The sequence below is a fragment of the Eulemur rufifrons genome, chromosome 8 (assembly GCF_041146395.1).
Source record: "Eulemur rufifrons isolate Redbay chromosome 8, OSU_ERuf_1, whole genome shotgun sequence".
In the NCBI taxonomy this organism is placed as follows: domain Eukaryota; kingdom Metazoa; phylum Chordata; class Mammalia; order Primates; family Lemuridae; genus Eulemur; species Eulemur rufifrons.
This window is the reverse complement of record NC_090990.1, coordinates 82,365,343-82,375,319: the sequence shown is the minus strand read 5'-3', so window position 1 is coordinate 82,375,319 and position 9,977 is coordinate 82,365,343.

Below are 9,977 nucleotides of genomic sequence, written 5' to 3'. Positions count from 1 at the left end.
ACCCTTTGTGCCCCTTGTTGAATTTTATACACAAAATTTTCTTTAGTTTACTCTGGGGGAATTTTAGGAATTATCCATAATCTTAGTAGAGATGGAAATTAAGGTATTTTAAAAGGTTTTGCATTGGCCTTGAATGAGAAACAAAGCATGAGCAAGATATAGTAAAAGATAATAAAATCCATCTGTAGAAAATTATAATTTCCAGGCTGCGCGTGATGGCTCATACTTGTAATCCTAGCACTTTGGGAGGCCAAGGTGGCAGGATTGCTTGAGGTCACGAGTTCCAGACCAGCCTGAGCAAGAGCGAGACCCCTTCTCTACAAAAAAATAGAAAAATCAGCCAGGCATCATGGCACATGCCTATAGTCCCAGCTACTTAGGAGGCTGAGACAGGAGGATCATTTGTGCCCAAAAGTTTGAGGTTTCAGTGAGCTATGGTGACAGAGTTGCACTCTAGCTGGGGAACAGAGTGAGACACTGTCTCAAAAAGAAAAAAACAAAACAAAACACCCATGTCTAGCCTCCTCTTCATTTCTCAGTTGGATAGGGTTACTATCCTCTCTGGTACTGTGACCTCAATTTAGCTGTGCACTCTCAAAACACATCTGTCATATTTATCCTTAAGTAGTTAATAACATGATGCTTCTATAATATTATTTTTTTAATTTCAATTTTTACTTATTTTGTACCTATATGTGCTATGATCTGAATGTCGGTGTCCAATGTGATAGTATTAAGAGGTGGGGCCTTTAGGAGGTAACTATACAGAGCCCTCATGAATGGGATCAGTGTCCTTTTTAAAGAGGCTTGAGGAAGCCTGCTTGCCCCTTCGGCCATGTGAGGGTGCAGCAGCAAGTCACCATCTATGAAGCAGAGTGCAAGCCCTTACCAGATACGAAATTGGCCAGTGCCTTGATCTTGGACTTTCCAGCCTCCAGAACTGTGGGTGATAAATTTCTGTTGTTTGTAAGTTATCCAGTCTAAAGTATTCTTTTTAGCAGCCAAATGAACTAAGACAATATAGAAATAAAACTGACTCACGTCTGTTGATCTTGTATTCTCTAACGATGTGAAACACGGTTATAGTAGCATTTTCTTGGGGATAGATTTCATTGGATTTTTTTGCACAGATAATCATATCTGCAAATAAACACAGTTTTACTTCTTTTTTCCCAATTTCTTGCCTTACTGCACTGGCTAGATCCACCAGCACAATTTTGAATAGAAGTGAAATCAGATACCATGTCCTTTTTCTGATCTTAAGGGCAAAACATGAAGTCTTTCCTCATTAATATGAAATTAACTTTAGATTTTTCATAGATGCCCTTTATCAGGTTGATGAAATTTGGTTTTGGTCCTAGTTTGCTGAGGATTTTTATTAAAATGGATAACGAATTTTGGTACAGTCTATTGAGATGATCATATGATTTTTCTCTTTCAGATTGTTAATATAGTCAATTGCATTGATTGGCCAGTGTGACACCAATCTTGCATTCCTGGGATAAACTTCACTTAAACATGATGCATTATTCCTTATATATAATGTTGGATTTGATTGACTAAAATTTTGTTTAGAAATTTTGCATGCTCTCATGAGGGATATTGATCTGTAATTTTGTTTTTTGTAATATCTTTAGTTTTGGGATCAGGGTAATATTCTGACAGAATGAGTTGAGAAATAGTCTCTCCTCTTCTATTTTCTGGAAGAGGAAGTGTCTCTTCTTCAGTTTTCTATCAGAATTGCAGATTTGTTCATTTCTGTTTGCAGTTTTCTCACTTTTGTTTCATGTGTCTTGAAGCTCTGTTATTAGGTGAATAAATGTTTGGGTTTGTATGTCTTCTTAATTCTTTGACTCATTTACCATGATGAAATGACTGTCTTCTTCCCTGGTAATTTTGGTCTGAAATCTACTTTGTCAGATATTAATATAGCCACTCTAATTTTCTTTTGATAAATATTAGCATCAGTAAATCTTTTTCATTTTCTAATGATTTTATATTTTTCTTTTTTTTTTTTTTTTTTTTTTTTTTTTTTGTTGAGACAGAGTCTCACTTTGTTGCCCAGGCTAGAGTGAGTGCCGTGGCGTCAGCTTAGCTCACAGCAACCTCAAACTCCTGGGCTTAAGCGATCCTACTGCCTCAGCCTCCCGAGTAGCTGGGACTACAGGCATGCGCCACTATGCCCGGCTAATTTTTTCTATATAGATTTTTAGGTGTCCATATAATGTCTTTCTATTTTTAGTAGAGACGGGGTCTCGCTCAGGGTGGTCTCGAACTCCTGACCTTGAGCAATCCACCCGCCTCGGCCTCCCAGAGTGCTAGGATTACAGGCGTGAGCCACCGCGCCCGGCCTTATATTTTTCATTTTTTAACTTATTAGCCACAGTCTTTGTTTTGCTATTTTAGTGATTGCTTTAGGATAATATTGCTTCGTCCTCCTGGCCTTTATGCTATTTTTTCATACATTTGACTTATACATATGTCATAAAACTCAAACTACAATGTTGTTATTTTTGTTTAAACAGTTATCTTTTAAAGATATTTAAATAGGAAAGTCTTGTATATTTACCCCTATAGATACAGTTTCTTGTGCTCTTCATTTCTTTGTGCAGATCGATATTTCTGTTGGATATTATATTCCTTCTGCCTGATGGACTGCTTTTAGAATTTCTTATAGTGCAAATCTTCTGGTGATGAATTCTTTCAACTTTTATAAATATGCATATATATATGATAAAAGTATTTATTTTGCCTTTGTTTTTGAAAGACATTTCACTGGGTATAAAATTCAACTTTGACTTTTTTTCTTTCAGTACTTTATAGATTCTGCTCCACTCTTCTAGCTTGTGTTGTTTCTGATGAGAAATCTGCTATCATCCTCCTCTGTTCCTTTATACATAATGTATCTTTTTTCTCTGTCTGCTTTTAAGATTTTTACTTTATCACTGTTTTTGATCAATTTGAATATGATGTGCCATGGTGTAGTTTTGTTTATATTTTTTGTGCTTGGTATCCTTTGAGATACTTGAATGTGTGGGTTTATAATTTTCATCAAATTTGAAAAACTTCTGGCCATTATTTCTTTAAATATATTATTTATTCTTCCTTTTTTCTCCTCTTCTTTTGGGGCTTCTATTACATGTATATGTTAGCCACTGAAAGTTTTCTGTTAGCTCACTGATGGTCCTTGCATTTTTTAACATCTTTTTTCTCTCTTTGCTTCATTTTGTATAGTTTCTATGGCTACATCTTCAAGTTCACTAATATTTTTAGTATTTTCTTCTCCAATGTCTAATCTTCTGTTAATCCCATCTAGTATATTTTTCATCACAGGCACTGTATTTTTCATCTCTAGATGTTCAATTTGAGTATTTTTTTATATCTTTGATATATTTCCTTAACTTTTTGAACATATGGAATACAGGATGAAAAATATTAATGTCTTTGCTGATTCTGGTAACTGTGTTAGTTCTGGATAAGTGTCAGTTGATTAATTTTTCCTTCATTATTCATATTTTCCTACTTCTTTGCATATATGGTAATCTTTTATATGATTCCAGGCATTGTCAATTTTACCTTTTGGGTGCTATTTTTGCTTTCCTATAGATATTTTCGAGCTTTGTTCTGAGATGCAGTTAGGTTACTTGAAATAGTTTTATCTTTTTGAGTCTTGCTTTTGGAATTTGTAACATAACCAGAGAAATGATTAGTCAAGGACTTATTTCCTACCTACTAAGGCACGTATTTTCTGAATACTCTACCAAATACTCTGGGAATTGTGAATTTTCAGTTTGGCTTGTGGGAACAGACACTATTCCTGGTCTATGAATGCTGTTTGCTGTACTCTCTGATGTTTTTGCATAGTTCTTTCCCTGATGTCTTAGTCAATTTTGTGTTGCTATAACAGAATATCGAACACTGAGCAATTTATAAACAATAGACATTTATTTTGCACTTTTCTGAAGGCTGAAAAGTTTGCGGTCAAGGTGCCAGCAGGTTTGGTGTCTGGGAAGGGCCTGGTCACCACTTCCAAGATAGCATCTTAAATCTCGCATCCTCCAAAGGAGAAGAGTGGAAGGACCAAGAGAGGGAGAGCCTATTCCCAGAAGGCATTAACCCCCACCCCCCACCTCATGGTGGTGCAGCCCTCATGGCCTAATCACCTCTTAAAGGCTCCACCTTCCAATACCAGGCAATTAAATTTTAATATTATTTTTAGAGGGGACAAACATTCAAACCATAGCACCCGGCTTCATGTAGTTTCCTCACTTGCATGTACTGCTCACCACTCGGTGAATACTTGAAGGAGACCCTTTCCTGGTCTCCATGGTTCATTTTCTATGCAGCTTTCTGCTTTCTGATAGCTTGCTATGCAAATTCTAGCCCCCTTGTTCTCCTCACACTCTGAATTCCATCTCCTCAACTAGGAATCCTCCAGGCTTTGTCTGATCTTCCCCTGCCTCCACCACAACCATTCTGTGGCCTGGAGACTCTCTCAGGGCAGTAAACCAGGGCAATCATCAGGCTTGCCTCATGTTTTTCTCATCTTTCAGGGATCATTGTCCATCATTGCCTAATATCCTGTGTCTTGAAAACCATTGTTTCATATGTTCTATTTGGATGGTTTTAGAAGGGAGCATAAATTCAGTCCCTGTTGCTGTATTTTGGTGAAAAGTGTGAGTCCCAGCATAAGTATAAACCATTATTCCCATTTTCTAGATGAGGAAACTAGGCACCAAGAGGTTAAGTTGGTTGTCCAAGCTTGCACAGCTTGGTAGGAGTAGAGCTGGAATTCAAACTTGAGCAGTATGTCTTCAGAATCTATTATCTTAACTGCGCTGACATTCTACTTTTTTAATATTCCTCAGTTTACTAAGAACTGTGGCAAACATTTCATTAAATTCCTATGTAGCTCACAGAGTAGAATGTGAATGACTGACAGTCTTTAACCCCATACCCCCGTTGTATTTGTGTTTGCAAAAGCATGTGCTTATTCATTCAGATGAATATTTAATAAGTGAAATATCATGTATTCTAACAAAGAAAAGTGAGAAATATTTCCTAGGCTATTTTTAGTTATTAGCTCTCCCAGTTTCACTCTACCTTGGAGTTTTCTGGCTCAATTTCCCTAAGTTTTTCATTTTCTCCAACTTCTCTTAAGGAATGTTATAGATGGCCTAAAAGTTTCCCTTTTTTTAACCTTTGTACCCATGGCATCGGATACTGGGAAATATAGTGGTTATTTATACATAAGAGTCATTTAAAAATGAAGTGTTGCAAGTAATTTAACAGCTTGCATTTTCCTTTGGGAAGCATTCAGAGCTCTTTCCATCAGCTTTCAGATTCCAATTTGTGCCTTTGTATTAGGACTTTTGTCTGTCCCTGAATGTATAAGTATTAGGCAGCAAGGAGAGATATGTGGGAAGGTATTATATGTTTGTTTACTCATGCACTACAAGTAAAGAACAATGCTTGAGATGGTTGCTTAACATTGTTGAATGAATGAATGGATGGATGAATCAAGGTATTCTGATGGTCAGCTGGAGGAGACAAAGGGAGACTGTCCTGGGCAAAAATAAGCTGCAAACAGCATATTCAGTATAAAGTGAGTACCTAGCAACAGGGCAATTGAGTCTTGACTATATGATGTTCTGGTTTGGAGATATGTTTTCTACTTACATTTGAATATAGTTGTTTTTTAATTTCAGAATTCATCATACTTAAAGAAAACATACTGACTCTAAAAAGATACTGGGAAATTGAGGTTTTCCTTCCTTTACCATGTACTATCTTCACTGGAATATTTTAAGTATGTCTTCCAATGAAGAGGTAATTTCTTTTAAGTGCACTGTATTTCACGCATTTTTAAAAAATGAAAACACATAAAAAGCATTAACTAGAACTGCTGGGCAAAATAGCTCTGCTGTTTAATGGTTTCCATTGGTCCTCAGTTTAATTACCGTGTTATTCTGCCAGCTTTCTCCAGAAATAATTGACTGAATGAAGTCATTTCATTGGATATTTACAAACACTAAACTTGTAAAGCGGGTATCTGTCAATTCCCCTTTGGCTTGGAAATGACTGAGGCTGACCTGGCAGTGCACAACTGCTATTTTGGGCTCAGCATTGTTTTCATTGTCACCAGCTCAGTAAGATGATGGGAAGGAGAGAGAGGAAGGTAAAACTTTTGGTATTTACACTCAATTTTGTAATTTTGTAATTTTTGTTGTGAAAAATGAGGGAGTAAAACCCTGACTTGGTCTAAGACACAAAGTGGTTGGATAGTGATTTTTTGTGTATGGTGGTGTTAGAATATCTTGTTAAATTATAAACGGCCTGGAAAGAATCTGTTAAGCTTTGGGTATCTATAGTCAAACCTTAAACACTGGCTTATCAATCATGATAAAAATGGATTACTAAGGTCAATTTATTAATGTTATTGATTTAATATCTGGAATAAACTTTTTGTTTTGGGTTAAATATTAAGATTTGATTTTGAACACATAATGTCAAATGGAGAACAGACCAGATGAAGATTGGGCTGGAAATTATTTTGTCTCAGGCAGCCTACAGGAAATTCCAAAAGATGAGGTCAATATAAATGAAATTTTTAAAGAATTGGAGTAGAATGCCAAATTGTGGTACTGTAGATGCACGTTTAAAAATGTCAGTCCCTACTACATAGAAAAAAAATGATGCAGAAGCTTCAGATGGTCTTCAGAAGGAATTCCAAGTGTGGTAATATTTACAATGTGATGATTTCATAGAGGCTATTCATAGTCTTAAAATGTTAATAAGTGGGAAGATTGGATGTAAAACTACTTTGGATAAGGTGCTCATTTAAAACAACAGAATAGTAGAGGGGATAAATGTCTTAAGAGGCAAACTAAGAAGTGAGATGGTTGAAGCTAATATAATTATGAAGAGTATAGGAAGAAAGAACTCAGATTTATTTCTTATTTGAATTTACATTTCAGCTACAGCGGAGAATGAAATCTCTTAAAGATGACCCCAGAGTAATCCAAAATGAAGTTTAATCTATAATATCATCTGTAATTTAAATTTGACCATCTCAAACACACTTTATAAATTCTTTGAAAACCCATTTGCATCTTATATGGTAGCAGGAAGTTATGCAGAACATGAAAGCTATACAGTTCTGTGGGGCCTCCTTAAGAAAAAAAATACAACATTGTAAATATCCATTTATTGAATTATGGGGAGTCAGAAGCCTCAAGCAAGGGAGGGGCCCTCAAGCTTAAGCTTTAGTAGCTTCAGGTCAGTTTGCTTTTGGTTAACAAATTTAATTTCATTTATATAAAGTTGAAAGATTCATTGTAAGTAAAGAGTAACTAGGCCGGGCGCGGTGGCTCACGCCTGTAATCCTAGCACTCTGGGAGGCCGAGGCGGGTGGATCGCTCAAGGTCAGGAGTTCGAGACCAGCCTGAGCAAGAGCGAGACCCCGTCTCTACTAAAAATAGAAAGAAATTATCTGGCCAACTAAAATATATATAGAAAAAATTAGCCGGGCATGGTGGCGCATGCCTGTAGTCCCAGCTACTCGGGAGGCTGAGGCGGTAGGATCGCTTAAGCCCAGGAGTTTGAGGTTGCTGTGAGCTAGGCTGACGCCATGGCACTCACTCTAGCCCGGGCAACAAAGCGAGACTATGTCTCAAAAAAAAAAAAAAAAGAGTAACTAGAATATCAGTGTGGTGGAATGAGGAGTGGATTGTGATTTAAGACCTGTGTTCTAGCCTAGGCTGACTCATTTGTTTCATTGTTCATTTACTGAACACAGCCTTGTAAAAGGCATTATGGAAGTGGCTGTGAATACAGTGCTTATGACGTGAAGCAATCCACGCCCAGTCTGAATTTGAGACACAGTGTATACTCTACCCCTCTTAGTGGGACACAGTAGACTTCGGCATATTAATGGCTCTGAGAGGTTTTACTGTTAAAAAACAAACACATCACACACACAAAAGGTTTAATTTCATTTATTCCAGTTTTTTCCTTTTTAATGTGTATAAATATATTAACATCACCTGGAAGACATTTTGGTAAATGCTGTTAGGAGGAATTATATCATTCAGCTTTCTTGACTATTATAGCTGTTGTTAGGTTTTTCTCTTTGGCAAGTGGAAATTCCCATTCTTATCAGGTAATGCAATCAACATTCCCAGTAATGTGTTTTAGACAGACTTGCACACTTTGAGCTCTGTTGGCAGCTGTTATTAAATGATACCACCCAACAAGCAGAGATTGGTGCTGGGGCGTGAATAGGTGCTTAACTGGGATTGGGGGACTGACTCTTCATAGCCCAGGCTTGTTCTTCCTGATTCCTGGGAAGATTTTCCTTTTAAGCATCCTTTAGTCTTACATGAGCTCTGTGCTTTAGTGGTGTTGCCTTCTGTGCTTGTTTGTAGCAGTTACTACCCTTGAGTGTGAATACCACCCAAGCAGTCTGTGCAGTGGTTGGAGGCCTAAGCACAAGTAAGATTCTACCCCTTCTTCAGAGTATTTCTGAGTGTAGAGACCTGAAAGGAGGCCTCTTGCCAAGTATAGCTTGGAATTTGAACTTAATGCCAGAGTCACCACACCTTTTTTAGGGTAATTACCACTTAACCAAACATTTCTGAGTTCCTTATAAATTGGCCCCCTCAGTCACTTAACCATTTTAGTAGCCCTTCTCTGAACTCCATCCAACTTTCCCACAACTCTGGTAACAAGGTGCTCTGTAGGGAAATCAGTGTCCAGGTGCAGCAACCTTGCCAGGGCATTTTGTGTGGTGGGAGGGAGCAGGAAAAAGACGACAACCGTCCAATATCCCTTAGGCTCTCATAAATGTATGGCAGCTTTCCAACTAACAGAGTTGAACTCACAGTAAATGAGTAGCCAGATAGACTGGAAATGGCCCCTTCCTTCATTTAGGTGGAAAAAAAAGCCAGTGGCCACTGGCCTACAAGCAAGTAGTGAGGGTGTGTGTGAATGTGAAGAAATCCTTCACTTCAAGTAACATTACAGCCTTATTTAACAATAAGAAATCATTCTAAAGCGGAGGTTGAAAAGTTCTTAACAGGGATATTCCAAGGAACGGCAATGGCCTAAACTGAAAGTTACCATCACTCTTTTTCCAGTATTTATACTGTATTTGAACAAATAAGATCATGAAAGTATTATTATTTTTGTTTTCTGACCATTTGATGGTGCTGAATGGAAATCTGATGAAACATAGAAGTCACTTGAAGTTGAGTGACTTTCTCAAGGGTCAAGAAAATAAACAGAGGAATCAGAATTATACCCCAAGTATGTATGGTTTTGAGCTCTGTGCTTTTCAATGGACTCTAAACAAATAAGGAAATAAAATGAAAATATTCCCACTCCCATATCCTGTATCTAAGTAATTCAGGAAGTAAGATGTTAATACTTATTAGCAAGTCTTTTGTTTTTTAATTTAGTTACTGTATTATTTGTGTCCATTAAAATAACATTTTATAGTAATTAGTTTACCTTTTTTTGGGGATAACTCTCTTTTATACCAAAAGATAACATTCCAAAAACATCAGCATCTGGTACTAAGGTAAAAGTAAGTTATGTGAATTTGTTGGAGTTCTGGGAGACCTTAACAAGGCTATGGGTGAAAGATTATTAAAGTTCAAGTATTAATACAGAATCAATAATAAATTCCTGAAAAATACAGAATTCTTTTATGTCTTGATATTTGGGACATTAAAGCAAATATTTAACAATCTGATTCCAGGGCTAACTAAATATATGTATAATGGACCACCCTAAGAAATACAGTAATAAGTTACTTATGCATGAAGCTACATATTTTTGCAGTCACTAATGTTTGAACCATATTTAAAAATGCATAAATATTGCTATAAAAGAAAACTAGGAAAGGAGAACCATACGAGAATGAGTATAATAGTTAACAACAAATATGCACATTATTATAACACTTTAAAGATACT